The sequence below is a fragment of the Notechis scutatus genome, chromosome 2, assembly GCF_049901735.1.
Source record: "Notechis scutatus isolate UNSWTSFEM ecotype Mainland chromosome 2, rNotScu1.2, whole genome shotgun sequence".
NCBI lineage: Eukaryota > Metazoa > Chordata > Lepidosauria > Squamata > Elapidae > Notechis > Notechis scutatus.
In genome coordinates, this window is record NC_142010.1 from 32,888,915 (window position 1) to 32,904,121 (window position 15,207).

Here is a 15,207-nt window from a genome sequence, read left to right on the forward strand (position 1 = left end):
ATTGTTTTAGAGGTTCATGCAAAAAATATTGTGTGTTCCTTCCTAATGAGTGAAATGGTGCCACTGAAAAGAGGAATTGATGTGATACGAGGATGACCTGCTCTAGAGTCCTCTTAGTTACTTTGAAAAAAATTGGTCCATTCTAGCTTAGTCCCAAAGGTGTTTTTTCAGGAGTCAACTGGCCTTACTTCTTTTTTTTTACTTTTGAAGACATTTTGCTTCTCACCTTTGGGACAACCATGACTCTACAGAATCCTATCTTAGTCTTGTCTCTAGCTCCAAACAGGGGCTTTCTATATGCTAGTTTTCCATCCTATTTAAAGGATGCTAATGATCAAAACTGGAATATTTTGAATACTTGTTCTCTCATTATATTCATGCATCAGAGCGAACCATTTGTTTTGACCAAGATTTTGCTGAATAGAAACATAAAAAATGGAAGGTAGAAAAAGACCTAGTAATTCATCAAGTCTGCCCTTTGAAGGGTTTTTAACATTTTTGTCAGATGATAAAACATAATTATCCCAAGCATGTTTAAACTCAGTTACTGATGTTTGACGCATTATCTCGGTTGGAAGTTGGTTCCAAGATTCTACTATTTTTTAAGTGAAGTAATATTTTTCAACATTACTTTTGAACTTCCCTCCTGTCAGTTTGAGGTTATGCCCCCGTGTTCTTGATATTTTTTTTTTGCATTTCTGGGAATTGAAGTCTTAAAGTTGCCAAGGTTGAACATCCCTGCTGTATAACCACTAGAGGTACTGTAGCTCTTCCAAAATAAGATACCTTCTCCAGTAATACTATTGGAAAAGATGCCCAATCTTCCAATTATGTCTATGGAGATTCTCAGTCATCCAGGTCATGGTTTTCCCAAAGGTGCTTTTTCAAGAGGCAACTGGACTTTCTGGTTTCTCTTTGAAGACGTTTCACTTCTCATCTAAAAAGCTTCTTCAGCTCTGACAGAATGGTGGGGAATGGAAGGATTTATACTTCTTGCAGACAGCTGGTCATTTGCATTATTTTAGAGAGTCATTGAGGCCACCTGGAGGTTTGTCTGTGTCCTCAGGGTAACCTGAGTGGTGCAAATGGGTGTGGAGCCTTCTTGGAACTGTTGAAAGGACTGTGTTGTAGACTGAAGATCTATCTTGGGCAATCTTTCAATTATTTACCCTTTCTATCTATTAAAGACCTACATAACTCAAGAATATATAAAAACAGTCAAAAGGTTGAATTAGGTTTCTATACATAAATATTTATTGCTGTGTAGTTTATTGTCCCAGCAAGTGCAACCAGCCAATATTACTTTGTTGTTTGTCACATAAAATTATGTTCTCATCACAAGTTAGTACAAGTTAGCCTGAGTTATGAATCCAGGCATAGACATGGATGGCACTTTCCTTAAATTCATTTCCCCCCACAAAACCCTCATTGTTTTCTAAATCTTCATGAAACTTTGAGTAACTGAAGAGGTATATTCTTAACATTATTTCTAAGTGGAAAGTGTTACAGAAAAAACATTTTAAGTTTGTGGTCCAAAGATACACTCTACATACACATTGTATTTCTTCTCCCAAAGATGTTTTCTCAAAAGGCAACTGGGCTTTGTTCTTCCTTGAAGATGTTTCACTTCTCATCCAAGAAGTTTCTTCAGTTCTGCCTGAATGGTGGAGGATGGAAAGATTTATATTTTTTGCAGTCATCTGATTGTTAGCATTCTTTCTGAGAGTTGTAGGCTTGGAGGCTTATCTCTCCTTTAGGGTCACCTGAATAGTGCAAATGGATGTAGGGCCTTCTTCGAACTGCTGAAAGGGTTGTAAACAGGAAATAGGGGGCATCGTATTCCTCCCCTCTGCTGAGAGAGGGTGAGGGTTGTTCGATCTTAATGTAGATGACTCTCAGAAAGAGTACTAACAACCAGATGACCACAAAGCAGTGGTGAGAATCAAATATTGTTGCCACTGGTTTGGTGGATGTGCTTTGGTGGGTGTGCTTTGGTGGATGTGCTTTGTGTGCATACACACACTTTGTGTGCACGTGTGTGCCAAATGCGTCCTTTGCGCAGGCGCATAGGCATTATAACTTGCCTCCTGAAAGCCTGCACGATCCCGGTCGCTTCAGCAGCTGCTGTGCGGCACTCTTCTGTGATGCGCAAATCAGCTATGCTTTAAATTCAGCGGATAAAGGTGAGTATGGGAGCCCGGGCAGGCGGGTGGGCCCAACAGCAGAGTGGTGGAGAGAACCAGTTTAGTCTCCACTGCTCATCACTGCTACCGGCTCGCCAGAACCGGGCCAAACTTCTAGAATTTATTTATTTATTTATTTATTTATTTATTTATTTATTTATTTATTTATTTATTTATTTAATTTTTGTCAATTGCTTACAAGATAATAGGTATAAGTAAAAACATAGTTATGAATACATAGATAGATATAAGAAATATAAAAGAAACAATAGGACAGGGATGGTAGGCACATTGGTGCGCTTATGCATGCCCCCTACAGACCTCTTAGGAAAGGGGTGAGGTCAATAGTAGACAGTCTAAGGTTAAAGATTTTGGGCTTTGGGGAAGAAACCACAGAGTCAGGTAGAGTGTTCCAGACATTGACCACTTTGTTGCTGAAGTCGTATTTCCTGCAATCAAGTTTGGCGTGGTTAACCTTGAGTTTGTATCTATTGTGTGCTCTTGTGTTGTTATGGTTGAAGCTGAAGTATTCATTGACGGGTAGGACATTGCAATGTATGATTTTACATACTATACTTAGATCGGACCAAAGGCGGCGTAGTTCTAGGTTTTCTAGGTCTAGAGTTTCGAGTCTGGTGGCATAAGGTATTCTGCAATGAGTAGAGGAGTGGAGAACTCTTGTGAAATATTTCTGGACTTTCTCTACTGTGTTAATATCAGATATGTTATGTGGGTTCCAGACTGATGAGCTGTATTCAAGGATTGGTCTAGCAAATGTTTTGTATGCTCTAGTTAGTAGTGTGATATTACCAGAGAAAAAGCTACGTAAGATTAGGTTAACAACTCTTAATGCCTTTTTGGCTATGTAGTTACAGTGGGCTCTAGCACTTAGATCATTAGAGATGAGTACTCCAAGGTCCTTGATAGAGTTTCAATCATCAACAAGGTTTTGACTATTCAGCTTGTATTTTATTTTCTGATTTTTTTTGCCAATATGTAAAACAGAGCATTTATTTGTTGAGATTTGAAGTTGCCATTTGTTTGACCATTCTGATACATAGTCGAGGTCTTTTTGAAGGGCAGCAATATTGTCTGTGGTGTTGAATAGCTTTACATCATCAGCGAAGAGAACACAGTTGCTCTTAATATGATCACAGAGGTAATTTATGTAGAGTATGAAGAGAGTTGGTCCTAGAATACTGCCTTGGGGGATACCACTGTTGACAGGCACAGAATTTGATAGGACGCTCCTAATTTTGACCATTTGTTGTCTGTTTGATAGGAATGCTTCTATCCAGTTATGCAGGTGTCCAGAGATACCGTAAGATTTTCGTTTTAGGAGTAGTTTGTTGTGTACCACTGAATCAAAGGCTTTACAGAAGTCTATGTAGATTGCGTCTATTGCTTTGCCCTGATGAATACCACCACTGCTGCAAGGAATCTTCCATCCTACAACATTCAGTCAGAATTGAAGAAGTTTCTTGGACAAGAAGAGAAACATCTTCAAGGAAAAACAAAGAAAGCCTTTTGAAAAGCACCTTTGAGATGAATGACTGAGAATCTCCATAGACATTGTATTTCTTGCTTCTGGAAAGAATCATGGTTACTTTCTGTGGTTAACTCCCATCACAAGGAGCAGGTATTAATCACATACTTAACTAAACAGAACCATGACATATACTTCATCAGCTTGGAGACAAGAATCAGTAGCTCTATCCAAGTCTTAGGATTTACCACATTGTGCAAATATTGATTAGGTGACATCAAGTTTGCTGTTCACTCCTAGCAACCACAATAAATAATTTTTTCTCCATGAAGATCTATCCCTAACCTGGTCCTTCTGGTGTAAATGTGTTTTAATAAATCCTGAAATATAGAAGGTCGACAGATAAAAATGCTGTTATCCTATGAAATCACTGGAGCTGAATGTTGATTTGGAGTAGAATCCATCCTTAGTTACTGATTGAGTGTTTGGATACCTCTGATGCTTCACTATTGTTTGGCATGTTTTAGTAATTGCAAATCTGGATTCAATTATCTTTGCACGCTATTGCATGTATACTTTTTTCTCTGCAAGCAGCTTCTCCTCTCTTCCAGAAACCACACCCAGATGATTGGATTTCTTAACTGTGACAGAGTTTTAAGGACTGTGAAGCAGGTACAGAATCAAACTAAGGAATATGACTATTTGGGCCTGTGTATGAATTTCCAATCTAGACTGGTACATGCTAGATATAGTGACTGAACAGAAATAGCCGAATACTGAGGCTGGATTGAGGAGAGTGCATTGCTGTGCATTTTTATATTTTATAATGTGTTCTCTTCACCATGAAAACCTCTGATGATGCTACTCCATGTATAAACAGATCAATCTCAAACTTATAATTGAACATTTACTGTTGTCTTTAAATTAATTTTCTGTAACTTTAGCAATATTGTTGTTATTCTTTTTAAGAATGCACCGTAATATTGAGGGTTCTTTAATTGAATTGATGAATCTCAAAGTGATTGTTAAAAGTATATGTTTAGACACAAATATCTTCTTGACTGTTGGCATTATTCTGGACAATAATACCCCATTTTCCCCAAAATAAGCCCTAGCATGGGTTTTTTTATGTGTGCACCTAATATAAGTCCTACTCCCAAAATAAGCCCTACTTAAGAGCCTACACAGCTGCCCACCCACCCATTCCATCTGGTTGCTTGCGATGCCACGGCCATGATGTGAGTAGGGTGGAGGAGCTCCCGCATGTGCTCTATACCAGCTCACCTCAGGGCCCCACAGCCAGGCCAACCATATCCCGACATCTGCCTCACAGCGGCAGCACCAGCAGACACGTGCAGCAGAAGCCCATGTGGCCACCGGCCCACTTCTGCTTGCTAGTGGCCACAACGGAACAGGAAGCTGAGCAGTGTGCCTGTGCCATGGGTGCAAAGCATGGCAGGTGTTGGGGCTTGGGTGGCCTGGCTGCAGGGGTCCTGAAATAAGTCTGTGCGGGGTGTGTGGGGCAGTTCCATACACCCCCCCACCTCATGGTGGCAGCACTGGCACGCCATGAGGCCTCCTGTCCCAGAAGCAAGCAGAAGAAGTGGGCTTCCTGTACATGAAAAAATAACACACACACACACCCCCAAAAATAAGTCCTGGTGTTTATTTTGGGACCCAGAAGAAAATAAGACCCAGTCTTATTTTCAGGGAATCAGGGTACTAATGCAAGATGAGTTTGCTGATATTAGCAGCAGAAAAGCTTTAACGAAACTGTGAGTAATGTTGTGGACATAAACAAGTCTAGTTCAGAAGAACTGATCTAATTTCAGTTAATTAGTATTTTTTAAAAAGAACTCTCCATTCTGATTTGTTCCCATCCAGCAATTTTTCAACCTCTTCTGTTGTTGATCTATTCACGGATAAAGTGAAGATTTAACCCCACTGACACATTCACAGCAGGAATTTGGAGAGGATTTGTTGCCTCATTCTTGACTAACAATTCATTACAAGCTCTGTATGCCTCTCATATTGTACAAACAAATAAAAGGTCATCCCTAAATGGACAGATCAGCTACATCAGTACACAGGTTGGAATATTGTAAAGACCATGTAAGAAACAATGTGCTTTTTGGCCATATGAAACTTAATTATATCAGAAAACACATACAATCCATTAATGAGACATGGCATTCTGCTAGGCATGTTTATAAGTCCTTTACTATCACAATTCTGATAGTGTTATTTTATCCTATGGGACAGATCTATGGAGATTCTCAATCATCCAGGCCATGGTTGTCCCAAAGGTGCTTTTTTCTCCAAAAGACAACTGGACTTCCTTGTTATTGTTTTCTTTGAAAACATTTCACTTCTCATCCGAAAAGCTTCTTCAGTTCAAAGAAGAAGAGACCCAATGGTTGTCAGTGATTTTCTTTTTTCTTCACCTGTTGGGTCGTCTTTATTCTTGGGGCATAGAATCCTTATTTTACAATGCCGTACCAGAAAAGAAATCAAAAACAATGGTCGGTAATTAATTCAGGAAGTGGGAACATGTACAACTGAACCATTTCAGGCTAAAACATATAAAGAAAGGTTGCTGGAACTGGGTATGTCTAGTTTGATGAAAAGAAGGGCTAGGGGTGACATGATAACAGTGTTCCAGTATCTAAGGGGCTGCCACAAAGGAGAAGAGGTCAATATATTCTCCAAAGCATCTGAGGGCAGGACAAGAAGCAAAGGATGGAAACTAATCAAGGAGAGAAGCAACTTAGAACTAAGGATAAATTTCCTGACAGAACAATTAATCAGTGGAACAACTTGCCTCCAGAAGTTGTGAATGCTCCAACACTGGAAGTTTTCAAGAAAAGATTGGACAGCCATTTGTCTGAAGTGGTGTAGGGTTTCCAGCCTAAGCAGGGGGTTGGACTAGAAGACCTCCAAGGTCCCTTCCAACTCTGTCTCTTCTAAATTCTAAATCTATTTCATTATTATTACTATCTTGCCCTTGTCAATTTCTTATCCAATCCTGGATCAATAAAGCACAACAATCTCCAAAAAGTGAGATGATATCAGTAGATCATGTGTCTGCCTTCCAGCCCTCACTGTTCACTCCTCCAGTTAGGTCACTAGATCCTTGGGGTGGCTCTGCTGCTGCTATGAAATGGCAGATCACTGTGTGATTTAATTCCTCCTTCTCCATGACTAGATCATGGAGAAGTCAACTGGTCTGGTTTGTAGAGTTGAGATCAGGCTGGGCTCAGAAGGGAGGTTCCCCTCCCAGAGATGTGGTCTGTTAAGTTCCATGGTTGGCACCAGCCACCACACCAGGGCAAAGGAGAAAGGATGCATTTGGCCATTTGGGAGACAGCGATGGCTTTCAGGAGCTTGGATGTGAGAGCTTTGATCAGAAAGATTGAAAATTGGATGTGAGACCTTTGATCAGAAAGGTTGACAGTTCGGCGGTTCGAATCCCTAGCGCCGCGTAACGGAATGAGCTCCCGTTACTTGTCCCAGCTTCTGCCAGCCTAGCAGTTTGAAAGCATGTAAAAATGCAAGTAGAAAAATAGGGACCACCTTTGGTGGGAAGGTAACAGCATCCTGTTCACCTTTGGCATTTAGTCATGATGGCCACATGACCACGGAGACATCTTTGGACAGTGCTGGCTCTTTGGCTTTGTAACAGAGATGAGCACCGCCCTCTAGAGCCAGAAACAACTAGCATATATGTGCGAGGGGAACCTTTACTTTTTATGCTTTCTCCATAACAGACTAAATTATTAATTTGAACTGTTTGCGGCAATTTTGATACAATCTCCAACCCATTCTAAAATGTTGAGATGGCTGGATTGCAGCTACAGAAGAAATTGAACAAACAATGGTGGGTGTTATGATATGTACAGAATAACCCTTGAGTAACAAGGATATGCACATAGAAATGTTTATGAGAGTAGTTATGAATAATTATTCAGTCATACACAGATACACTGAATTGAGTTAAAGTTTATTTTAAGAAATAGCACAGTTGACTTCTGGTTTGGGTTTCTTCAGTGACAGACTAAAATCGCGATCGTCCGCGGTTTTGATCCATGCTTGCCGCTGGAGCGCCCCGAGCCGCCCGGATTCGGGGCTGAAGCCACCCGGTAGGGGTGGTGAAGAAGGGGGAGCTGTCAGTGGGGAGAGCCGCATCTCTCCTCCTCGGCTGGCCATTACTCCCTTTCCCAAAACAAACGACCCAGGAGATTACAGCACAAGATCCAGGATATTTCCACAACAAAACTCACAAGGCCATCACACAGCCCATTATACCAACACCAACTCCATCAACCAATCAAGAGGCAGCGCAGCCAACCAGCCCAGCACAGCAGCCCCCACCACCAGTATTTATAGAGCTTCAATCACACACTGCTTGCACTGGCACGAAGCCAAAAGCACCAGCCTAAGGATGGCGAAAGGGACCTCCCTGAAATGTCACCAAGATACTCTTAATCTTACATGGGAAAAGACCCAAACACACCTAGACCTACAGATATATATATATACATATATACTTTTTTCTTTTAAGAATTTAGTGTGTATTTTAAGGGAATGTACCAAGCGGAATTTGATTGAAAATAGGTATGTGTTATAAAATAGAGGTTAGAAAATGAATGTTATAACTGTAAGGATGTAACTTAAATAAAATTTGAAAAAAGATACAAAGGTGTTACACTCCAGCCTAGTAATTACGGGGGGAAATTTGTTTTATGAGAAAAGATAATATGAAATTGTAAACAGGACAGACAAAAGTATAAAAACATTGATTAGAAAGATTTTAAAAATTAGAAAAAGATATGTAATTGAATTAAGAAAGGAATGAGATAATTTAAAATAAGGCTATAGGAAGTAAAGAAAGGGAAAAGCTATTGAAAAAAAATGTGAAAATAGTTATAAGATATGGATTAGAATGTATAAGATAAATATGTATTGAGTTTATGTCTGTATGGAGAAGTGATAACCTGGGGCCACACTGTTCTCAAAAAAATATATTTTATTAGTATTTGTATGTTTTGTGAAAACTTAAATAAAACTTTTATTAAAAAAAGAAAAAAGAAATAGCACAGTCCAATAAACGGTCCAGGTCATATACGTTTTACAGTCCAGAGAATATCCAATTACAAAGTCTTCTTACTGGTTGCCTTTGTCATTTCCAGTAAACACAAATATCAAAGTATAAGCACAGCAGAAATACAATAGAGAACCTTAGATAGCAACAGAATGTCAGAGAGACAGAGAGACAGAATGTCAGAGAGAACAAGCTATGATCTCTAGCTCTCTCTTATGGTAATTTGCAATATAATCAACCAATCGGAATATAGTATAAATCAATACAGTGATTTTGTCTTAAAGCTACAAACATAAATTGTTGGTTTATATATTGCCAACCCAACTAATTGGTGGACAGATTCCTAACAGTGGGTGGCTTTTGCATCAAATTTGGGAGTAGCATATTGATGCCTCTGTACCCCAAGGATATTTTGTCACCTATATATAGGTAGTCCTCAACTTATTGCAGTCCATTTAGTGACTGTTCAGCGTTACAATGGCCCTGAAAAAAGTGACTTAGGACCATTTTTCACACTTATGACCTTTGCAGCATCCACATGATCACATGATCAAAATTCAGATGCTTGGGAACTGGTTCATATTTGTGACCATTGCTATGTCCCAAGGTCACAGGATCTCCTTTTGCAATCTTCTGACCAGCCAAGTCAATGGGGAAGCCGGATTCATTTAACAACCAGGTTACTGGCTTATCATCTGCAGCGATTCACTTAACAACTGAGACAAAAAAGGTTGTACAGTGGGGCAAAAATGTCTCACTTAACAACACAAAACTTGGGCTTAATTGTGGTTGTAAGTCAAGGACTACCTGTCGTATGATTTTGCAGTTCCCTAAACTAAGTCAGGATCTATAAAATATTAAAAAGGAATTACAAGCTCCCTCGGATGTTTATGATGCAGATGTTAATAAGTAGATGTTAACTAATTTCTTAATGCTACAGATGTGAACTGTGGAGTTAGGTTGCTTGCCTTAAACCTATTAAATACACTGGCTCTCTTAAGTCCCTCAACCTCAGGATCTTGCACAATCACACTGGCTTATTAAATGCGATTGACAAACTATTTCTGGTGCATTCGGATTGGGTTAGAATTAATGCCTGGAAGCAAAACTCTAGTGAAAACAATTATGAGCAGCTTTTAAAAGTGTTCCAACAGCATTCTGACATTCCGGTACAATTAGAAATGGCCTCGCGAGCTCTTACGGCTCTTTTGTAAATGGTCTCTTACCAGACGTTTCCTTTCAAGCTGAGCTCATCAAAGTTAATTGGGAAAGCCAAAGTCCTGATTCAATGCTGAGTGTTACTCCTCATTATGTTAGACAATTGGAAACTGAAAAGGAAAACGACACAGAAAGCCTCAGGGTCCTCCGGACCACATCCTTCCAACCAATGGGGAAATGCTCATTCCAAACATCTGGTTTAGAATTTCCCCCCTCATAGCAAGAGGACAAAGACACAGTGGTTTCCACTGTAGTCAAGGTCCCTGGCAGCTAGTTCCTACAAGTTTGCTTTTGATGTGGAGAAATGGGAGGTTGAAAAGTCCAGCGTCCTAGAATTTTGTTCAGCCTGTTAAGAGCAGCTGGAAGAATCCCGAAGGTCCCAAATCCCTTGAATCTTTGAATACTTTCGTTCAGGACTCCATTCTTGGTTCCCCAATCATGTTAACAACACTTGGACTGGCTTCTACATTAGAATCAGAATCCAAATAGAACTGGAAGGGACCTTGGATCCCTTTATCTAGTCCAACCCCCTGCTGACTCAGGAGATCCAAAACCATTTCAGACAAGGGCCTTTCCAGTCTCTTCTTAAAAGCCTCCAGTGATGAAGCAGTCATAATGATTGAAGGCAAGCTGATCTACTGGTTAATTGTCCTCACTGTTCGGAAGTTTCTCCTTAATTCCATGTTGCTTCTTTCCTTGCTAAGTTTCCATCGTTTCTTGTCCTGGTCTCTGGTGCTTTGGAAAATAAATTGATCCCCTCATCTTTGTAGCAGCCCCCTCAAATACTGGAATACTGCTACCATGTCCCACTTAGTCCTTCTTTTTTCTAGACGAGCCAAACCCAAATGCTGCAACTGTTCTTCATATGTTTTACTGTCCAGGCTTTTAATCACCTTAGTTGCTCTTCTTGGCACTTTTTCCAAAGTCTCAACATCTTTTTTGTAATGTGGTGATCAAAACTGGATGCAGTGTTCCAGGTGTGGTCTTACTAAGGCTTTATAAAGCGGTATTAGTACATCACGTGATTTTAATTCTATATCTGTGTTCATACAACCAAGGATTGTGTTAGCTTTTTTGGCTGCCGCTGCCGCACACTGCTGACTCATGTTTAAGTGATCGTCCACTTGACTCCAAGGTCTCTCTCACAATTACTGTGTTGGAGCCAAGTTTTGCCCAATATCTGTACTTGTACCTTTGGTTTTTCCTGCCCAGGTGTAAAACTTTGCTTTTCTCCACATTAAATTTCATTTTGTTGGATAGATCCCATTGTTCAAGTCTGTCAAGATCTTTTTGGATCTTGAGCTTGTCTTCTGGGGTGTTGTCTATTCCTGCCAGCTTAGTGTTGTCATTGGCAAATTTGATGAGTTCCCCTCTATTCCCTCATCTAAGTCATTTATGAAGATATTGAAGAGTACTGGGCCTAAGACAGAACCTTGTGGTACCCCACTGCTTACTTCCCTCCATGTAGACTTAGACCCGTTAAGGACTACTCGTTGAGTATGGTTTGTTAGCTAGTTATGAATCCACCTGGTGGTGATGCTGTCTATCCCATATTTTTCTAGCTTACCAAGAAGTAGGTTGTGGTCTATTTTGTCAAATGCCTTGCTGAAGTCTAAATATACAGCATTTCACTGATCTACTAATTTAGTCGCTTTGTCAAAATAAGATTGGTTTGGCATGATCTGTTTTTAACAAACCTGTGATGGCTACTAGTGACAGCCTTATTTGTTTCTAGATGTTCACAGATCTGTTTTTTAATCTGTGTAATTCAACTTATTCAATGGTGCCTAACAGAAAAAGGAAACACCCCCCCCCTTTTTTTTGGTATTAGGATTTACAGATTGATACAACAGCAGGATGGATGGTTTAGTTATGGCTGCACCATGTCTTCTTTGATTGGTCACAATGTTTGGGAAGCAGATCTGGTGATTCTAGGAAATCTCCAGGTCTCAGAGAATGGAGAAATAGAGGTAGCTGCTGTTGCATCTCTTGGAGACAATAACCATTGGCCTCCTTTACTCATTGGATGCAGAACTGTTATCCCACAACAGGTTATTGAATACAGGTAGTCCTCAACTTACAACAGTTCATTTAGTGACTGTTTGAAGTTACAATGGCACTGAAAAAAGTGGCTTATGACCAATTTTCACACTTATGACCATTGCAGCATCCCCATGGTCATGTGATTTACATTCAGATGCTTGACAACTGGCTCATATTTATGAAGGTTAGAGTATCCTGGGGTCATGTGATCCCCTTTTGAAACTTTCTGCAACTTTCAGTGGTGCAGTGGTTAGAATGCAGTATTGCAGGCTACTTGTGCTGCCTGCCGGCTGCCTGCAATTTGGCAGATCGAATCTCACCAGGCTCAGGATTGACTCAGCCTTCCATCCTTCCAAGGTGGGTAAAATGAGGACCCAGATTGTTGGGGGCAATAGGCTGACTCTGTAAAACCACTTAGAGAGGGCTGTAAAGCACTATGAAGCGGCATATAAGTCTAAGTGCTATTACTATTGCTATTCTGACATGCAAAGTCAATGGGGAAGCCAAATTCATTTAACAACCATGTTACTAACTTAAGAACTGCAGTGGCTCACTTAACAAATGTGGGAGGAAAGGTCACAAAATGGGGCAAAACTCACTTAACAAATTTCTCACTTAGCAACATAAATTTTGGGCTCAATTGTGGTCATAGGTTGAGGACTACCTGTATTGGAAGAGACATTTATCAAAAGTACTGGTGTATGTTTTTTTGGTAGTTGATGAAATTAAACAATACAAGGTGCAGGAAGCATACCATATAAAAAAGCTATTATTTTAAGAGAGGGGTGGCGAGAGAGAGGAGAGAGAGAGAGAGGAAAAAACATGGATGAACGCAAAACAATAAGTAATCCAGATGTTGATGGTTTGGCCCTGGACATGGGTATATGTCAGAACAAAATTCTATACAAACATACTTTAAAATTTCATCTGAGTTCAGTGGAATGGAATTTACTTTCAAATAAGTAACTGCTGGGCTAGTTAATTGCTTTCTCAATTTATTTTACCCATTGTGATGTCCCTTTCTTTGAAGTAGAGATAGTTTAACAGCATGAATGTAACATGCTTTGCCAACTCTTCCCCATTTTACCCATTCAGAAAAGGTGAATCTTCTGTTAACTTTTTTTCTTTAGCTTTATGTGTCCTTAGCCTCGTTATGTTCATAGATTGTGCTTTGCCTGAGTACAGAGAATGAACAGTGTGTATAAATAGAAAATATAGACCCAAAAAAACCAATTCCTTTTTCGTAGTAATGAATATCACTATCAATTCATGCAGCTGGAAATTTTGCTGGATTAAAGGCAGCTTTATTGAAAATTTCTCAAATTGAGCTGGTTGCTGAAATGAGAAATATTGAAGTCTCCCAGACTCTTCAACCCATCCCATTGTTTGAGCCTTGAATGCACAGTAGTGTATGGAGCAATTGTGAGGGATGAAGCTAAAAGGTGGTTGAGCAACTATCATAAAGGTTTAAGAAAACTCCAAGGATGAGCAGAGCACCATCATAGGATATTTTTGCTGTAACAATCAAGAAAAGAGTTACTCAACTCTTTTAAGTTGCCAGGTAGATGATCCATCTTTTAACTATTTAGCTGAAATTGTATTTCCAAAACTTGGTAACTTTAAGACATGGTCTATAGCAGAGGTCTCCAAATGTGGCAACTTTAAGACTTGTAGACTTCAACTCCCAGAATTCCTCAGCCAACATAGTTGAGGAATTCTGGGAGTTGAAGTCCACAAGTCTTAAAGTTGCCAAGTTTGGGGACCCCTGGTCTATGGAGATTCTCAGTCATGGTTGTCCCAAAGGGCTGTCCCAAATAAATTGAAGAGGCTTCTTGGATGAGAAGCAAAATGTCTTCAAGGAAAAACAAAGGAAGTCCAGTTGCCTTTTGAAAAAGCACTTTAAAGACATGTGGAGTTCAACATGCTGGTGGGAAATCCTGGAAGTCAAACTCCACAAACCCTAGAATTGCTAAGATTGAGAAATACTGGGGTTGAAGTAAACAATCCAGGCAGGTTTTTATAGATAGGGCCTCTCAGATTCATGCTGCTTTTGCTATCACTTCATGCTGTATTTCAGATGTTTGGTTTGATTCAGTTTTGTTTCTTATTTCCAGAAGACATGGTTCAGAGTCTTAGTCTGTTTGTGTGACTATCTGTAGGGTGTCTTTTTCTCTGTTGATGAAGCGATTACTTTGATTTTCTCTCTCTGTAGATGTCTTGCTGCAAAACAAAGCCTTTAACTCACAGACTTCCAAGGTCTAGTGTGGGTCATTCATCTTCCCTAAACTTAAAACAAATCCCATAATCTAGACCAGAGGTCCCCAACCACCGGTCCGCGGACCGGTACCGTCCGTGGAACAACTCCTACCGAGCCGCTGGCTTGCTGGGCGCCGCCATCTTTTTGATGAAAAGTGCTTCCGGTGAGCTTTTCCGGGTAGAAAGCTCACCGGAAGCACGCTTCATCAAAAAAGATGGCGGCGCCAGCGCTTCCAGTGAGCTTTTCCGTAGAAAGCTCACTGGAAGCACGTTTCATCAAAAAGATGGCGGCGCAGCGCTTCGGTGAGCTTTTCCGGGTAGAAAGCCATTTCTACCCGGAAAAGCTCACGAGCGCTATGCGCCCTTTCTTTGATGAACGTGCTTCCGTGAGGTCACCGGAAGCACTTTTTCATCAAAAAGATGGCGGCGCCCAGCTGATGCCGGTACCGGGCCGCGGCGCAAAAAAGGTTGGGGATCACTGATCTAGACCCAGAGGCGGTATTCAGCAGGTTCTGTCCATTTCTGGAAAACCGGTAGCAGAAATTTTGAGTAGTTTGGAGAACCGGCAAATACCACCTCTGCTTGGCCCCGCCCCCATCTATTCTCTGCCTTCTGAGTCCCAGCTAATCGGCTGGGTCTTCTTTTGTTGCCCTGCACAGGAGAACGGAGCTGGAAAGCAGGTTAGTGGGGTGGGGAGGGAATGGGATTTTGCAGTAAACTTCCCCCACGAGTGGGGAGGGAATGGAGATTTTGCAGTATCCTTTCCCTTCCATGCCCACCAAGCCACACCACACCCACCAAGCCACGCCCACAGAACCAATAGTAATTTTTTTTGAATCTCACCACTGCATAGACTCAACAGCTTCCTTCCACCTTGGCACTATACCCTGCATAGGATGATCTATAGTGGGGTACAAAAG